Source organism: Platalea leucorodia, assembly GCF_965183815.1.
Source record: "Platalea leucorodia genome assembly, contig: HAP1_HAP1_SCAFFOLD_159, whole genome shotgun sequence".
Lineage (NCBI taxonomy): Eukaryota > Metazoa > Chordata > Aves > Pelecaniformes > Threskiornithidae > Platalea > Platalea leucorodia.
In genome coordinates, this window is record NW_028121388.1 from 26,069 (window position 1) to 45,844 (window position 19,776).

The window sequence follows — 19,776 nt, forward strand, 5'->3', positions numbered from 1 at the left end:
CCTGAGCGGTGCAGGGGGATGGGCAATGGAGGCTGTGGTCAGTCCAGAACAGGTCCTCTCTGCTGCTCCTTCCTTCTCACACTTTTCCCTCTTATGGGCTACAGTCCTTTGAGACGAACTTGCTCCAGCATGGGCTCTCCTCAAGCCACCATTCTTGCAGGAAATATCCTACGTCTCCAGTGCTGGGTCCTCCACAGACTGCAGGGCTTTCCTTCTCCACCGTGCTCTCTGCCATGGGCTGCAGGGAACCTGCTCTGGTGCCTGAAGCACCTCCTTCTTCACCAACCGTGGTGCCTGCAGGGCTGTTTCTCCCACTATTGTTTCCCTCACTCCTCTCCCACTTTGGCGGTTGTGTCCTTTCTTAAATACACTTTCACAGAGGTTCCACCATCCTCGTTGATGGGCTCAGCTTTGGCCAGCGAAGGGTCTGTTGGGAGCCAGCTGGAAGCAGCTCTGCCTGGCATGGAGGCAGCCCCTGGTCTCTTCTCACAGACACCACCCCTGCAGCCCCCCCGCTACCAAAACCTGCACCTGGACACCAAGGCACAGTGTGAAGCTTTGCCTTGCTAAATGGTGTCCCCTGCTCTTCCCTCATCCACAAATACAGTTTACTCGCTGGGTGACTGCAGGACCAACCTGGCTATGGGCTCCTGGTTGCTTCTGTAGATGATAATTCTTCCCACAAATCTGCAATAAAAATGAGAGAAACTGGTATTACAAACACATTAACCTTATAAAGAGCTACTACAGACATAGTAAAAAAAAAAAGTCATTGACGGGAGATGGAAACAGACACATCAATGAACGCGTTTGAGTTTAAAGCTTTGAGGGTTAACCCCTTCAGAGGGTTGCTGCGCTCAGGACAGACAGAAACCACACACTCCCCCCAGCTGGGGGTGTCCCCAGCTGCAAAGCAGCAGTACCTGACCATGCCTACGCACCCCAGCCCATCCCCATTGCAGACAGAGTACAACACACCCCAGCAAACCTCCTTCAAGGGATTTAACTACAAAGACAGCTTACTCCTGGAAGTTTACTCGCTGGGGAGGACGGGAGAGAAACAGAGAAGGCCTTGATGCTGTGCAAACCCAGTTCAGCAATAGCTACAACATTGGGGTGCTGTCAACACCGTTTTGGTCACAAATGCCAAACATAGCACCATACGGGCTGCCATGAAGAAAATTATAGAATCATAGAATCATAGAATCGTTAAGGTTGGAAAAGACCCTGAAGATCATTGAGTCCAACCGTTAACCTAGCACTGCCAACTCTACCCCTAAACCATGTCCTCAAGTACCACGTCTACTCGTCTTTAAATACGTCCAGGGATGGAGACTCAGCCACTTCCCTGGGCAGCCTGTGCCAGTGCCTGACTACCCTTTTGATGAAGAAGTTTTCCCTAATATCCAACCTAAACTTCCCCTGGCACACCTTGAGGCCATTTCCTCTTGTCCTATCGCTTGGTACTTGGGAGAAGAGACCGACCCTCACCTCGCTACAACCTCCTTTCAGGGAGTTGTAGAGAGCAATAAGGTCTCCCGTCAGCCTCTTCTTCTCCAAACTAAACAACCCCAGCTCCCTCAGCCGCTCCTCACCAGACTTGTTGTCTAGACCCTTCACCAACTTTGCTGCCCTTCTTTGGACACGCTCTAGTACCTCGATGTCCTTCTTGGAGTGAGGGGCCCAGAACTGAACACAGTACTCGAGGTGCGGCCTCACCAGTGCCCAGTACAGGGGAACCATCATTTCCCTGGTCCTGCTGGCCACACTATTCCTGATACAAGCCAGGATGCCATTGGCCCTCTTGGCCACCTGAGCAACCTGCTGGCTCATGTTCAGCCAGCTGTCAACCAACACCCCCAGGTCCTGTTCTGCTAGGCAGCTCTGCAGCCACTCCTCCCCAAGCCTGTAGCGCTGCATGGGGTTGTTGTGATCCAAGTGCAGGACCCGGCACTGAGCCTTGTTGAACCTCATACAGTTGGCCCCAGCCCATCGATCCAGCCTGGCCAGATCCCTCTGTAGGGCCTTCCTGCCCTCCAACAGATCAACACTCTCGCCTAACTTGGTGTCATCTGCAGACTTACTGAGGGTGCACTCAACCCCCTCATCCAGATCATCAAGGAAGATATTGAAGATATTGAACACTGAAGATTATTGAATATAATGAACACTGTTCACCCTGGAGGGAAATGATCAGCAAAGTGCCACAAGGCTTATATGAGGACGATAGCAAGAACCGTCCCCAAGTTGTAACCAAAGAAATCCCTTTTACCGCCACCGAATTGGCTAAACTCCGAAAGGATTTTGCTAGGACGGCAAGGGAGTCCGAAACCGAATATGTGTGGAGGGTATCCCTGTCGGGGGGGGACGGGATCATGCTATCGGAAAAGGAAGCAGAGGGGTATTGGGGCCCCGGCGTCTTCCCCACAACAGGCAATCGCCAGGCCCCATGGTCTCTGACCCAGAGGGCAGCATATTGGGCGGGGGGGCTGAACCCATTAGAGAGGGAGGATCCCCTGGCTATAACTGGTTTGGTCGATCAACTACTAGAAAACGTGCAGAAGGCGGCGTGCCTGCAAATGATGTATGACCGGGAACTTAAACCAAATCTAAGCTCTCCGATGTTGTTACCGGTAGACCCCGAGCAGCTGATGCTGCTAATAAGAGGACTCCCTGACTCGTTAAAACCTATTGGGATCCAATTACAGGGGAGAATCCAAAATGTGCCTCGCGAGGAGCGAATCGCAGCTGCCCTGGAGGGAATGGTAACCCCCAAACAGTGGCAGTGGGGGAGGAAGGTGTGGACCTGGGGGGAGATAGCTCAGGAACTAATGAACTACAGAAGGAAATATGGGCCAGTAGGCAGGACTTACCAAAAGGTGGAAACTAGGGCCGTGCGGGCAGCGAGGCCGGCAAATAAATCGCTGGCTTTTTCGGGGGAAAGCCCCAACCTAACACAAAGGGAGAAACCCCCATTCCGACAAGGATTGTGGCAAATGGGACTGCAAAAGGGGGTGCCCCGAGACTTGATGGATGGGCTCCCCACCAAAAAGTTGAAGCTCTTGGTGCGGAGGTGGTCTGGGCAAGGATCCCCTCCCAAACTGAACCCACCTTCTGCACCAGCATTGGACAGGGAGGAAGGGTTTAAGAAGGATGAAAAGAGTGGCGGGAAACTGAAACCCTCGCCCCCTCAGGGTGAGGAGGGAGGCAGAGGGCAGATGTTTATCAGACAACTCACCTGTAATAATAAGGGAGATCTACTAAACGCCACCAACCGGGATGGGCCGAGCGGGTGGGGGAGGCAGTGGCCAATGTCAATAATCGCTGGGGTACAAATGGGTGCCCGAAAATTGCGGCATTTTGTCCACAGGGGCCAGCCATGGTACCCGTCTCTCGAAACCCCAGTTGCCCTGGTGCATTATCTTACTCCCCCAGCCAGCCGGTTCTGGTCGAGCTTCCCACCGTGGGAGCTGTGCCTCTCATATTAGATACCCCCCTAAACAAATATACATGGAAAGCAAAAGATACCAGTGGGAGAACCAACAAAATCCACACCAAATGGATTATTCCCTCCTTCTAACCCAAGGAGCGAGTTTTGTTCCTATTTCTGTTTTCTAAGGGCGGTGATATAACCACGATGCACCTGCTACTTTGGATCATTTTAACTCAGGGACGCCAACCCATTAGAATATTCCACTGTGTATGTCAGTTTTTATAACTGATGGTCCATATGTGTGCATATATGTTTGTACTTAATTGCAGCTCTATGAATAATTCAAGATTTAATATTTATGGCAAACAGGCTAAATGTTAGATGTTTCAGTGCACTACAGTCTTTATGCAATAGTACAAAGACATCTAATTGTCTGGTGCATGTCTAAGCACGTATATGTGTGTGTGCTTATTTAAGAAAAAATACCCAGTAACTTTCCAGTGATACCTATTTATGTTGGACATCTCAAGGAGTTCAACCTATGATTTACTATATATATAATTCTTACTTTTTTTGATCTTCCTCTGTTTTCATCATTAAATAGTCCTGTATATGGGAAAACTTAATAGCCAAGTAGCATGAAATGTTGTACCTGCTTAGAAAATGTAATTGTTTAGTTCTCTTTGCAAAAAGTAAATATTGAATGTTCAGTACTTATGGGGCTTGGTATTGTACCGGCCGAATAAGGTATGGGGCAACCACCTTTTTCAGCCCTCTGGGCGACAAAGACACAACTTATTTTCAGTTTCCACCAGGGAAAGATGGGCCATTTGCTCAGGGAAATAAAGCCAAAAAACGGCATTATTGGATCTGTGGGAATACGGCATACAAATTCTTACCCGCGGGGTGGTCAGGAGTTTGTTATATAGGGATCATAAGGCCCCTATTCTTCCTCCTGCCAGAAACTGGTGGACCCCAATTAGGCGTAAAGGTGTATGATAACCTTGGGGATAGAAGTATTGCCTGTAAGACGCGGTCTACCAAGGTTAATTTAGGTGGGACACAAAAATGGGGGAATGACGAATGGCCCCCTGAGCGAATAATTGAACACTATGGACCAGCAACCTGGAACCCGAACGAGCCCATTGCAGGGGCAAGAGAACCAATCTATAATCTAAACCGAATAATCGGACTACAAGCGGCCCTAGAAATTATCACCAACAAAACCGCTGACGCCATAGACCTATTAACTCGACAATCTCAACAAATGCGCACGGCAATCCTTCAACACCACATGGTTTTAGATTATTTATTGGCTGAGGAGGAAGGGGTGTGTGGAAAATTAAATATCTCTACCTGCTGCCTAGAAATAGATGATGTGGGAGAAGTGGTTCTCCAACTGACCCAAGACATCAGGAAAATAGCCCATGTCCCTGTTCAAACCTGGAGTGGTTGGAATGGCGATTTGTGGTCCTGGTTACCAGGGGCACCGTGGGTCAAACAATTAATATTGTATTTGCTATGCGCAACTGCCACCTTACTGTTCCTACCCTGTATAATTCCAGGTTTTATTCAATTAATTCGACACATTGTGTCAAATATGCACTTTGTTCCTAACACCCCACCTGATGGTGTAACGAAAATCTCTACCATCCATCAGCCACAACCAACCTCAGTACCCATCATTTAAACCCATCCCCAATTCCTTCTAAAGGAAGAAACCGCGTATTGCCAGTTACTGTTAACCCTATTTCTAATGTTTACTGTTGCCAGTTATTGTCAACCCTATTTCTAATGTTTACCCTTCAAAGTTGAAGAATTGTTAAAGTCATTCAAGAATAAGCTTACATTGAGCAATACCTCAGTTAATCTGTGTTAAGACATTCCTTCACCTGAAACAATGTTATTCCCGTTTCCCTTCCCACAACTTTCCTCCACCCCTATCTCCAACCCTTTCAACTCTGCGTTTTCTTTCTTTCTCCTTTGTTTTCTCTTTCTCTCTCTGTCTTATACCACCAAGCTGCAATGTCGAGCCACGGGGTGGTGTAAAGGACGGATAGAAAAATGCGGTTTTGTCTCGACATTGACACTGTAGCGCCATCCAGCGTCGCGCTTTGAGAAGACCATCTTCTCCACAGCTTTGAGAAAAAACAACCTCGTGCGCCTGCGCAGGGACTAAAGGCACGAAAAGAGCTGAGGTGGGGACAAAAAGGCGCAAAAAGAGCAGAGGCGGGGGCAGCACGGCCGTGGCGAACCGCACGTACACATTCGTGATCTGCGCATGCGTGGGAGCCCCTATATAAGGAGCACATGTGCCCGTCGGCGGGGGCGGCGGCGGCGCGCGCGAGACCACTCTCTCTGTTCCTACACCCTCAAGGCTCCCCCCCCCCGCTTCGGTCCCCGATGAAGCCTGAGGCCACCGAAGACCCTGCGGAAGATCACCGGACTTGAAGTGGTGGTGACAAACTCCTCCTTCTCCTTCTCTTTCTAACTCTCTCTCCCCTATTCTTTTCCTCTCCTCCCTTGCCCTCCCTCCTCCCTCCATTCTCTTCTCCCCTCCAATAAAAGTGAAAGGTTGTACGACATCTGACCGATTCCAGCGTCTTAATCTCGTCCTTGGGATCGTATCAAAACCTCCCCCGACATTGGATTGGGACAAGTGTTAAGAACAATTGTCTCAAAGCTTGCTTGTGTGTGTTTATCTGATAAGACCGGACAGTAGACCACTCTTTCCTCTGACAAGACCCGAGGGCAGACCACTCTTTGGCTTATCAAGTACCACCATCTGGCAAGGAAGCCTGTGCAAACTTGCTGAAGCAGCAGGCCATTCTTTGGCTTATCAGGTAGCACCGTCTTGCAAGGAAACCTGTGCAAACCTGCTGAAGCAGCAGGCCATTCCTTGGCTTATCGGGCACCACCAAGAAGAGGACACCAACTGGTATCTGGTCAGGCCGCTTGCCCCACCAGTAGATGTGCATGTGTTGGGTACGTGATGTTGCCCTGGGTAACCAAACGGAAAGGAGAGGGCAAACTCCCTCTCCAACACCAGATAAAAGACGGCACAACAAAACCTGAGTGTGGCCATCCACCACCGAAAAACTGAAGACAGGACCAATGGAACGCCGCTGGATCCATGGTGGTGACTATCCTTTGCTTCTCTCTCTCTGGATGCTTGCTTAATTTCCTCCTAATATTTCCTGCCTTTCCTATCGCTTTACTCTTTTATATTTACCCAATAAAACGTCTGATTGGCGGCATATGACCTCGTTTGTGTCTTAATTTGACCCTTGGGATCATTACAAACCTTCCCCGAGCCTGACAATCAGACCGGGACTTAACATTTTATTGGCGTCACGGACAGGATCCCTTGGAGTGAAAGTGCTGCACCTCTTGTTTGTCTTACCTTTAAACTTGCTTGCCTTACATGTGTACCTCTCAGGGAAGTAGAGGGTGAAACCTTTGTGAAAATTAACTCTTACGTGTTGCCTCCCTGGGACGACCACCCTCACCTTTTTGAATGCTGAACTTGTTTTGAATATTGAACTTGCTTGTCTTACGTGCGTACCTCTCAGGGAAGTAGAGGGTGAAACCTTTGTGAAAATTAACTCTTACGTGTTGCCTCCCTGAGAATACCACCCTCACTTGTTGAATACTAAACCTGCTTGAAGTGTGCTGTTGTAGAAAATGGGTGATGATAACACTATCCCTGTGGACAGGGAGGTGCTGTATAACTGTTTGGAAAAACATAATGCACGCCCTTCAGTACAAGGTATTGATTGGGCACGAGATAATTGGTATAATCTGCAGAGTATTACCGACCGAATCAGCGCCCTGCAAAAGGACGCTAAACTTCGGGCCGGAAAAGGAAAATCAATTATATGCGCCGTTTTGGGTGCCAGTTTGGTTGTAGCTGTGGAAGCAAGAGACCGGCAGCGTAGTGCTCAGACCAGTCTCAGACCATACAGTGCTTACAAGCCCTTGTCCAATCTTTGCAAGGACAAGTTGAAAACCTAAAAGAGCAATTAGAGCAGGAGAGAGCCCAGGCAGACTATCTGCAATCTGCTCTTAAAGAGCAACTCCTCATGGGCGAGAGTGGTGACAGCCATTTGCCCCCCAAAAAGAAAATTGTATATCCTTGCGAGGAGTTAGAAGAGATGAAATTAAGATTAGACAAATTAGAGATGCCTCCTTACTCTCTCCGACCTTTGGTTAAAACTGAATTCACGTATGACAATGAGCAGGATGACTCCCCTCAAATTACTACAAAAGAAGTGCCGTATACTGCTACAGAATTAGCTAAATTAAAAAGGGAGTTTGGCCATACCCCTAAGGAATCAGAAACAGAATATGTATGGAGGGTGTCATTGTCAGGTGGGGAACAAATATTACTAAGTGAAAAAGAAGCTGAAGGATATTGGGGGCCCGCGGTGTTTTTAACTACCGGTGATCACCGCGCTCCCTGGTCCCTAACCCAAAGGGCAGCTTACTGGGCTGGAGGCCTCAATCCCTTGGAACGAGGAGACCCTCTTGCTATCACAGGATCAATTGATCAGTTGGTAGAAAATATACAGAAAGCAGCATGTTTGCAAATGATGTATGATCGTGAGCTTAAGCTCAAACAGGAGTCCCCAATGATGATGCCGGTGGACCCTGAACGAATGACCCCCCTGATAAGGGGCCTCCCTGAATCTTTAAAACCTCTGGGCACACAATTACAAAGTACAATTAACGCAATGTCCCAGGGCGAAAAGGTCTCAACCGCACTAGCTGGACTGGCGACTTCTGATCGCAGGAACCAAAATTTTAAAGTATGGACTTGGGGAGAGGTTGCTCAGGAATTAATCAATTATGGGCGAAAATATGGCCCAATTAGCACCCCGTCCCCAAAATCAGACCTGAAGGGTTTAAGACGTACTGAAATAAAGCCTCCCTCACATCTTGAAAATGAAAAAAGAGTGTCCTTCGTTAAACTTTCTGGCGGGAGAAACATCTCAAACAAGCGTGTTAGCTTATGGACCATAGGGTGTCAGAAAGGTGTTCCTCGAGATCTTATGGACGGGTTACCAACTTATAGTCTTGAAAAATTAGTTTTAGAGTGGCCGGAAAAGCCAGCAGCCAAAGTAAAAATGTTTGAGAGTCCGGTTCCTAGTGCACCCCCACCCCTAATTAATTTGACTGACTCGACTGCCCCACAAAGGTTGACGGGAAACTAATTCCTTCGCCCCTTTGTAGTGAGCGGGGGTGCGAAGGGTGGGTGTATATTAGACAGCTCACTATAGGTCATCGAGGTGATTTATTAATCACCTGCCTTGTAGGGTTTAGACGAGTACCCATTACATTTTTAGTGGATACTGGCGCTCAAATTTCAGCCATCAAGACAGAGGATGCACCTCGCGGAGGTATATCATTGTCTAAGCGAAGTTTGTTTGTGGCAGATGCGTTCGGTAATGTTCAAGCACAGGCACTGGCTACGGTCAATTTACAGCTACCAGGGGAGGAGACAGCCACTCCAGTGGAAATGGTTGTGGGGCCGATCCCGCCTAATCTTTTAGGGCTTGATGTCCTGAAGGGTAAAGTGTGGACAGACAATAAAGGGGGAAGCTGATCTTTTGGTGTGCCACTGATAAATATACGGCTTTTACAAGCTGCACCTTTACTTCCCCCTTCAAGATTAACAAATGTTAAACCCTATCCCTTGCCCCTGGGGGCACAAGAGGGGATTTCCCCAGTACTGGAGGAATTAAAGGAACAGGGGGTTGTAGTTTCTACTCACTCTCCCTTTAATTCCCCTGTATGGCCAGTCCGAAAACCAAATGGGAAGTGGAGACTAACAGTCGATTACCGAGGGCTCAATGCAAACACGGGCCCATTAACAGCTGCTGTACCAAACATTGCCGAACTCATAGCCACTATTCAGGAACAAGCACATCCTATTATGGCAACTATTGATGTTAAAGATATGTTCTTTATGGTCCCTCTGCAACCACAGGACCAAGATCGGTTTGCTTTTACCTGGGAGGGGCAACAGTTTACTTTTACAGGGCTCCCTCAAGGATATAAACATTCCCCCACCTTAGCCCACCACGCTTTAGCATGAGAATTAGAACTAATCCCATCAGAGGAAGGGGTTAAAGTTTATCAGTACATCGATGATATGCTAATTGCAGGGAGTCAAACAGAAAAGGTCCAGACAACAGAGGATAACATTATCACTCATTTAGAAAGCCTAGGGTTAAAGATCCCGCCTGAGAAAATTCAGACTCCTGCAAATAAAGTTAAATTTCTAGGGATTTGGTGGAAAGGAGGAATGACATGTATTCCTCAGGATACCCTCTCCACACTAGATCAGATAAAAATGCCCGAGTCAAAGAAGGAATTGCAGTATGTGCTAGGAATACTTGTATTTTGGAGAAAACACATTCCAAACTTTTCTATTACATGCTGGCAAATCAGCAAAAGAATGGAAAAGACCTTTTGCTAATGGCCATCGAGCCTTAAAGGGTCACTACTGGGTGTGTGGTCACCATGCATACAAAGTGTTACCAGCAAAGTGGTCTGGAATATGTTATGTTGGAATAATTTGTCCCCTGTTTTTTCTGCTTCCCAAGAATGATGATAATAATTTGGGTGTTAAGTTGTATGATGGTCTTACACGAAGCAAACGATCTATTAATACTGCTATAGCAGGCGGTAGTAGCCAATCGTGGGGAAAGGATGAGTGGCCCCCAGAACGAATTATCCAACACTATGGGCCTGCCACCTGGAATCCCAATGAAGTGATTAGCGGTGCTCGAGAACCTGTTTGTAATTTAAATCGCATTATTCAACTACAAGCCATTTTAGAAATTATTACCAATGAAACCGCTCATGCCTTGGACCTATTGGCAGATCAAACCACACAAATGCGAACGGCAATTTTGCAACATCGTATGGTTCCCGACTACCTGCTAGCTGAAGACGGAGGTGTTTGTGGTAAATTAAATGATTCTAATTGCTGTTTAAAAATTGATGATAACGGTCAAGTTGTTAAATGAATAACCTCTGGAATAAGAAAGTTAGCCCATGTTCCTGTTCAGACCTGGAAAGGTTGGGAATTTGATCCCTTTTCATGGCTTCCAGGTACCCCTTGGGTTAAGCGTATCTTGTTCTATATGTTGTGTGGTTTAGCAATGCTGTTATTTTTACCATGTATCATTCCATGTTTTGTTCAATTAATTCAACATGTTGTGACTAACATGCAATTTGTTGCTGCCCCATCACCAGACAATGTTAAGTATATCCGTGCAGTGTACCAACCAAAACCTTTAGTTGTAAAAATTGTGTAAACAAATGCTCTCTTCTTACCTTACTATCCTCTCCCTCTATCACCACCATGGGCCATGAAGGCAGAGATCTGCGAGTCAAGACAGCGATCTTTGAGCCACAGGGTGGTGTAAGAGACTGAAGTGTTAAGAACAATTGTCTCAAAGCTTGCTTGTGTGTGTTTATCTGATAAGACCAGACAGTAGACCACTCTTTTGTCTGACAAGACCCAAGGGCAGACCACTCTTTGGCTTATCAGGTAGCACCGTCTTGCAAGGAAACCTGTGCAAACTTGCTGAAGCAGCAGGCCATTCTTTGGCTTATCGGGCACCACCAAGAAGAGGACACCAACTGGTATCTGGTCAGGCCGCTTGCCCCACCAGTAGATGTGCATGTGTTGGGTACGTGATGTTGCCCTGGGTAACCAAACGGAAAGGAGAGGGCAAACTCCCTCTCCAACACCAGATAAAAGACGGCACAACGAAACCTGAGTGTGGCCATCCACCACTGAAAAACTGAAGACAGGACCAACGGGACGCCGCTGGATCCATGGTGGTGACTATCCTTTGCTTCTCTCTCTCTGGATGCTTGCTTATATTTCCTCCTAATATTTCCTGCCTTTCCTATCGCTTTACTCTTTTATATTTACCCAATAAAATGTCTGATTGGCGGCATATGACCTCGTTTGTGTCTTAATTTCGCCCTTGGGATCATTACAAACCTTCCCCGAGCCTGACAACCAGACCGGGACTTAACAGCTTATTTCTCCAGTCACAAGGAGAAGAGGAGAAAAGACACATGTACTGGTGAGGAATCTGAAGAGGAGTTAGCAGCGTGCCCTGGAGGCAAAGGCCATTGACCAACTGGCTCAGACCACTGAAAAAGCTGAGATCTGAGTAGAACCAGGTTGCAATGACCATCCCTGCCCTGGGCCCTGGATGAGTTGGGTGGAGTAGGTTGACCCTGTGTCCTGGTTTCAGCTGGGATAGAGTTAATTTTCTTCTTAGTAGCTGGTATTGTGTTTTGGATTTAGGATGAGAATAATGTTGATAACACACTGATGGTTTGGTTCTTGCTAAGTAGTGCTAAAAGTCGTTTCTAAGTAGTTGCTAAGTAGTGTTTACACCAGTCAAGGACTTTTCAGCTTCCCATGCTCTGCGCAGTGCACAAGAAGCTGGGAGGGGGCACAGCCAGGACAGCTGACCCAGACTGGCCAAAGGGTTATTCCATACCATATGACGTCATGCTCAGTATATAAGCTGGGGGAAGAAGAAGGAAGGGGGGAACGTTTGGTGTGATGGCATTTGTCCTCCCAAGTAACCGTTACGTGTGATGGAGCCCTGCTTTCCTGGGGATGGCCGAACACCTGCCTGCCCATGGGAAGTAGTGAATGAATTCCTTGGTTTGTTTTGCTTGCGTGCGCAGCTTTTTGTTTTACTACTATTCTATTTTATTTTACTTCAATTATTAAACTGTTCTTATCTCAACCCATGAGTTTTCTCCCTTTTACCCTTCCAATTCTCTCCCCCATCCCACCAGTGGGGGGGAGTGAGCAAGCGGCTGTGTGGTGCTTAGTTGCTGGCTGGGGTTAAACCACGACACCACCCCAGTAGGATGGGGGCAGAGAACAGGAAGAGCAAAAGTGAGGAAAGCCATGGGTCAAGATAAAAATAGCTTAATAAGGGAAGGAAAGAGGAAGAAGGAAGAACGAAAAAAAACAAAACCCCAAAATAATAAGTGATGCAAAGGCAATCACTCACCACCTTCCACAAGTACACCGATGCTCAGGCAGTCCCCAGGCAATGGCAACCCACCCAAAAAGAACGCCTCCCCTCCTTCTTTATTGCTGAGCTTGATGCTATATGGCGTGGAAGATCTGTTTGGTCAGCTCCAGTCACTTTTCCTTGTTGTGTCCCCTCCCCACATCTTGAGCCAACTTGCTGGGGGTCAGAGTGAGAAACAGAGAAGGCCTTGATGCTGTGCAGACACCTTTCAGCAACAGCAAATTCACTGGTGTGTTATCAGCACTGTTTTTGTCACTAGTCCAAAGCACAGTACCTTGTGGGCTGCTATGAAGAAAATTGACTTCATCCCAGCCAGACCCATTACACTGGGCCAAAGCTTTCTAGTAGGGAAGGAGGGCTGAGGTGGAAAGCCTGATCCTCCAAGGATGAAGAATCTGGGGCAAGGGAATGGGTGTTGCAGTCTCTGCCCAAGATGTGGGGTAAAGACAGAAGAGGAGCTTGAGCTGGAGCCAGAGGAGCCCAGCTGGAGCAGGAACTTGCTCATTTTTCTGGGAACAGGGAAGGAAAAGGTGGGGGGAGGGAGATGCAGGTGATGATCTTGTTTTAGCCCTCAGAAAGAGGAACTGCTCCCCTTATTCCAGTCTCTCCACCTCCCCTTGCAGCAGGAGAAGCAAACACTTCTTGCTCTGCTGCTCAGCTGCTGCAGTCCCCAGCTGGTTCCTGAGGCATGCCTGCAAAGGGCCTGGCCAGTGGATGGAAGAGGGGTGCGTGGCTGTAACCCACATGAGCCCCGCAATAGAAATGGTCCATTTTTCCTTTGCGGTGTAGTGAAAGTGGACGTTCATTAGTGGCTGACATGCAAGATTCACGCTCTTGAAATGTACCCCACGGGGGGAGATGGTGCCCATCCTGGGAACCCACAGTGGGAAAGATGCCCTCATGATGGCCCTTGGAAAATATTCACATATTAAGCCAAACATGCTTTCTTATCTCCTCCAGAAAAGAAAACCTTGACACTTCAACAGTTCCCACATTTAAGCCTACCAAGGTGTTTGTTATTAACGAAAAGGCAAACCCATGACATTTTCAGCATTGCTTTCTAAGCAATAATATTTCTCTACAAGGACCTTCTGCTTTCTTCCCCCTGCCAGTCCACAAGCAGTCTCAGCAGCATGCACATCTGAAGGGCCAATTGGTATCTAGAGCTTTCCTATTCAAAGGAACAAAACTGTCTGTGTCACCAAGGAAGCTGTGGGTGCAGGCCAGGGCTTTCCTGAGCACTTTCCTGATGGCCTCCCTGACCTCCCTGTTCCGCAGGCTGTAGACGAGGGGATTGACCAGGGGGGTGAGGACAGTGTAGAAAAAGGAGAACACTTTGTTGAGCTGCCTCAGCGGGGCTGTTCTGGGCAGCATGTAGACAACAAAGAGGGTGCCATAGAAAACAGTGACAACGGTGAGGTGAGAGGAGCAGGTAGAGAAGGCCTTCTGTCTGCCCATGCCGGATGGGATCCTCAGGATGGCAGCTATGATGCACATGTAGGAGGCCAGTGTGACCAGGAATGGAAAGATTAAGTCCAGGAAGGCCAAGAGGAACCCAATGAGCATGAACACCCTGGTGTTACTGCAGGCAAGCTCCAGCAATGGAGTAAACTCACAGAAGAAGTGGTCAATTGCCTTGGGGCCACAGAACTGCAACTGGGATAAGAAGACTGTGACAACTACCAGCAGCAGTGAACCCCATAGCCAAGATGCAGCTGCCAGGTGTAAAGAGACCTTCCAGGTCATGAGGCTTGCGTAGAGCAAGGGCTGGCATATGGCCAAGTACCGATCCTAGGACATGGCTGCCAGCAGGTAACACTCAGTAGTCGCAAACGAAGCAAAGAAGTAGAACTGAGCCATGCAGCCGTGAGCAGAGATGCTGCTGTCCCCAGTCAGGAAGCTGGCCAGCAACCGAGGCAGGATGGTGGAGCTGTAGCAGATCTCCAAGGAGGACAGATTGCCCAGGAAGAAGTACATGGGGGTGTGCAGATGCCGGTCTGCCACCACCAGTACAACGATGAGGATGTTCCCAACCATGGTGACTGAGTAGATCATAAACAAGAGGAGAAAGAGCAGGTTCTGGAGCATGGGGACATCCCGTATTCCCAGCAGCACAAAATCCATGGATGATGTCCCGTTGTCCCTTTCCCCTTCAGCCATGCAAAGTCTTTTATTTCCTCAGTTGCCACAAAGAGAGGCTACGAGAAAGAAACTCATTTCAGCATTTACCTTCAACATTTTTTTAGGTAGGACATTGTTCTCTTCACATTAGCTTTAGGTCTTTCATGCCCAGGGAAAGCATAAAAGAAATGTTCTTCCTGAGGGGTAAAGAACACCCATCCCAGCAGAACCACTGCAGACTTGAGAAGTGAGCTGCCCAATGGAAGTTCTTCTTTCTCACTGCAGAATAAATCTATGATGTGCATTTGCTCACACAGAAACAGACAACTTTCATATGCCTGTGGGTATGCCTAGGAAGACGCATTATAGGTGTTGAGGATCGACATCTTTCTGCTCTCAGGAAAGACAAAGTGTGCCAGAGAAAACAAACCCCACTCTCCAAAAAGCCCCGTTGTGGGAAACGTCATGCCAGACACCACCCTTCCTCCAAAGCAAGGGTTGGGCACATTGCAGGGTGAGTGGCCACAGCTCTCGGAAACACTCACCTGAGAAGGAAAAGATTCCCACCGCACTCCTACCCCATCACCCAACAGGCCAATTTCTTCCATTCAGAAAGGGCAGATCAGGAGTTACTGCTTCAGATGACCAAGGGACTGTGCTGCGGGATTGCCAGGGAGCATGCTAAAAACCACGTCGTAGGTCAAAATGCAGCATGAAAAGTGACAAGGAAGTGATCTAAAAAAAGAAGGGGAAGGGGCAACTGGGAGTCAACCAAGGCCCATGGGAGACATTGTGCAGGGAGGAAGGGTGGGAGGGAGAAAGGAGACAAATCCCAGGCTCTTTTCAGTGGTGCCATGAAGAAAGGACACATTGAAATACAGGAAATTCCATTTAAAGGTAGGGTGGCCAAACACTGGAACAGGTTGTCCAGAGAGGTTACAGAGGCTCCATCCTTGTGGGTATTAAAAACTTGACTGCACATGGTCCTGAGCCACCTGCTCTAGCTGACCCTGCTTTTAGGAGGGCGGGGGTTGGACCAGATGATATCCTGGGGTGGCTTCCAAGCCCAGCTACTCTCTGATTCTGTGACTGAAAGCTGCTGGGCAGAACTATTTGCTTCACATTTTTCCCTCATCAGCAGTGGTTCCTGAGGGCTTTGAGGCTGCTTGCCTGCAAATCCCAGCCCGGCAGCAGCACCTCAGCATGGACAGCTGTGCATGTGGGCTCCCTGAAAAAGTAGGACATTGAGTGGAGTGTCCGCAGGATGCCTAGGAGTGAGGTGGGAGAGGATCATGGTCGGGGGCATGGGCAATGTCAGGGACATGCCTCAGCGCATGACTGGAGAAAGCTCATGCCCGAGAAACACAGCTCTCTGCAACAGCAGTTCTCTTCAAGTGTTTGACACCCACCTCTTGGGCTGGAATGCATTTCTTCCAGCAGTGATCATCACGGGAACTGTTCTGAGAGTTTGCCAAAAGCTATTCAGAATGACTGACACCCCAGCCCTCTCCACTGCATGGGAGTGAGAAAGCTGAGAGCTGGAGAGCAAATCCTGCATGATCATACTTCTGAGAGAGTGAGAGTACAAGCAAAAGCCAGCAACAACAAAAAAGAAAAACAAAACAAGAGACAACGGAAAGAGCCCTGTGAATGATGAAGTGAAGGGCACAGGGCAATCTGGCCTCACACAGCCTGCCCAAATACTCTCCCGCCCACCCAGCTAGGGTGGGAGAGTGTCCCAGGGCTGTCCCTGGGCCTCACTGTGCAGTGCCAGGGGCTCAGGGGTGCCTGGGGGAAGGCGGGAGCTGGGGTGGGAAGACATGCAGGAAAGGAGAAGGCTGAAACTCAGGTCTCTATGCTCTCATTTCTTCTGTTCAAAGACCCAGCAGATTGACTAATAAGACCCAGCCTTCACTCACCCTCAGTACATCCAGCCCAAACCTGCGGTCCTCATCATGAAGCAGTGACGTCTGCTCTGATGGATCAGGGCAATGAAGTCCAAGGTCAGGGTCTTACCTTCTGCCCCTTCCCTACCATGTCCTTCACTTCTTGGGCCTCACTGCAAGCCCTGAACCAGGGCTCATTCCTTACTCTGCCCTTGCCCTCTTCTCCCAGCAGCTCCGAAGGTGAGTCTCCAGCAGTACCTGAAGGCTCGCTGCTCTCTGAAGTGTCCCAGGGTTTATAGCAGAAAGGAGACTCTAAAGGTTTTGGCTGCAGTGTGTCCCTCCTGAGGGTTTGCAGAGAGTAAAAACAATCATCTAATGGACTCCCTGGTGAGATGGAAGCTCTGAGGTGGTGGAGACTGCGTCAACAGCTCCAGGCAGTGCTGAGGCCCTGGAAACATGATGTAAACTGAGGCAGGGCAACTGAACCAGGGACATCTCTGAATTTGGTGAGCAGGACAAGAAAGTCCCCAGAAATGGCATTCACCTCACTTCCCTTCAGATGACTGCATCTTCATCAACTCACATAGAATTAGAAAGCCTCAGACCTTCTGAGGCAGAGGGACCTGGCTTGTTGGGAGCTGAAGGCAGCAGAGCTGTCGGTGTGTCCTTCCAGAGAGGATTCCTCTCTTCAGCAGGGGAGGTGCACAGGGGCCTGCCTTGCTCTTTTGCTTGCCAAGGGGAGCAAGTGGGCATGACTCCTTCCAGTCCTGTTGGACATGCAGTTCAGGACAAGCCCCTGCCCTGGCTGGAAAGGCAGGAGAGAGAGGCCCAGTGGACACAGGCATTTGTGCTGTTGCTCCTACAGACAACAGATAGGAATCACGGTTTATCTTGGGAGCCTCACACTGAAATGTAAGTGCTGGGGGTCCAAGTCCAAGCTGGGCATAGAATCATAGAATGATCATAGAATGCTTTGGGATGGAAGGGACCTTTAAAGGTCATCTAGTCCATCCCCCCTGCAATTGGCAGGGACATCTTCAACCAGATCAGGTTGCTCAGAGCCCCATCCAGCCTGGCCTTGAATGTTTCCAAGGATGGGCAACCCGTTCCAGTGTTTCACTACCCTCATTGTAAAAAATGTCTTCCTTCTATCTAGTCTGAATCTCCCCTCTCTTAGTTTAAAACCATTACCCCTTGTCCTATCGCTACAGGCCCTGCTAAAAAGTCTGTCCCCATCTTTCTTATAAGCCCCCTTTAAGCACTGAAAGGCCTCAATAAGGTCTCCCCGCAGCCTTCTCTTCTCCAGGATGAACAACCCCAGCTTATTCAACCTTTCCTCATAGCAGAGGTGTTCCAGCCCTCTGATCACTTTTGTGGCCTCCTCTGGACATGCTCCAACAGGTCCATGTCCTTCCTGTGCTGAGGACCCCAGAGCTGGAGGCAGTGCTCCAGGTGGGGTCTCCCCAGAGCAGAGTAGTGGGGCAGAATCCCCTCCCTCCCCCTGCTGGCCACGCTGCTTTTGATGCAGCCCAGGAGACGCTTGGCTTTCTGGGCTGTGAGAGCACATTGCCAGCTCATGTCCAGCTTTTCATCCACCAGTACCCCCATGTCCTTCTCCTCAGGGCTGCTCTCAATCCCTTCATCCCCCAGCCTGTACAGATACCGGGGATTGCCCCGACCCAGGTGCAGGACCTTGCATTTGGCCTTGTTGAACCTCATGACGTTCCCACAGGCCCAGTTCCCCAGCCTGTCCAGGTCCCTCTGGATGGCATCACGTCCCTCAGGCATGTCAACTGCACCGCTCAGCTTGGTGTCAGCTGCAAACTTGCTGAGGGTGCACTCGATCCCGCTCTCTGTGTCATTGATGAAGATATTGAACAGCACTGGCCCCAGTACGGACCCCTGAGGGACACCACTCGTCACTGACCTCCATCTGGACATCGAGCCATTGACCGCTACCCTCTGGATGCAACCATCCTGCCAGTTTGCTATCCACTGAATGGTCCGCCCATCAAGTCCATATCCTTCCAATTTAGAGAGAAGGAGATTGTGGGGGACCGTGTCAAAGGCCTTAGAGAAGTCCAGATAGATCACATCCATAGCTCTTCCCTTGTCCACTGATGCAGTCACTCCATCATAGAAGGCCACTAGGTTGGTCAGGCAGGACTTGCCCTTGGTGAAGCCATGGTGGCTGTCTCAAGTCACCTCCCTGTCCTCCATGTGCCTTAGCATAGCTTCTAGGAGGATCTGCTCCATGATCTTCCCAGGCACAGAGGTGAGGCTGAGAGGTCAGTAGTTCCCAGGGTCCTCCTTTGTACCTTTTTTAAAAAGGGCTGCAATATTTCCCTTTTTCCAGTCCCCAGGGACTTGACCTGACTGCCATGACTTTTCAAATATCATGGAGAGTGGTTTAGCAACCACTCAGCCAATTCCCTCAGGACTCTGGGATGCATCTCATTGGGACCCATAGACTTATGGACATTCAGGTTCCTCAGGTGGTTGCAAACCTGATTCTTCTCTTATAGTGGGAGGAACTTTTCCCGCCTGATCCTCCTCAAATGGCCCATTGACTCGGGAGGTGTGAGGAGAGAGGCTGCCAGTGAAGACTGAGGCAAAAATGTTGTTGAGCACCTCAGCCTTCTCCTCGTCTGTTGTTACCAGCTTGCCAGTTTTGCTCACCAGAGGGGGTACGCTTTCTTTAACCTTTCTTTTCTGGTTGACATACCTGTGAAAGCTCTTCTTATTATTCTTTGCATCCCTCGCCAGGTTCAGCTCCAGCCGAGCCTTGGCCTTCCTGACCCCATCCTTACACAACTGGGCAGTGTCCCTATACTCTTCCCAAGATACCAGTCCCTTCTCCCACTGCCTGTGTATTCTCTTCTTGCTCTTTAGTTTGACCAAGAGGTCATAGCTCAGCCATGCCAGCCTCTTCCCTTCCTTGCCTCATTTCTTGCACCTGGGGATCGAGAGCTCTTGTGCTCTATGGAAAGCGTGCTTAAAGATCTGCCAGCTAAATAGAATAGAACAGAACAGAAGAGAATAGTTCAGTAGGAAGGGATCTACAGTGATCATCTAGTCCAAGTTGCCTGAGCACTTCAGGGCTGACCACAAGTCAAAACATGTTATTAAGGGCATTGTCCAAATGTCTCTCAAACACTGACAGGCATGGGGCATTAAGCACCTCCCTAGGAAGCCTGTGCCATGTTTGACTACCCTCTCTGTAAAGAAATGCTTCCTAATGTCCAGTCTA

The 19,776-nt window shown here is 49.0% G+C and overlaps 1 pseudogene across 1 annotated transcript; it reads right to left on the reverse strand.

Moving 5' to 3' along the window:
- Nucleotides 1-13,644: 13,644 nt before the first annotated feature.
- Nucleotides 13,645-14,643, reverse strand: LOC309603631 (olfactory receptor 6P1-like; annotated as a pseudogene). Its single transcript has one exon. The product of its transcript is annotated as an olfactory receptor 6P1-like (transcript).
- Nucleotides 14,644-19,776: the final 5,133 nt, after the last annotated feature.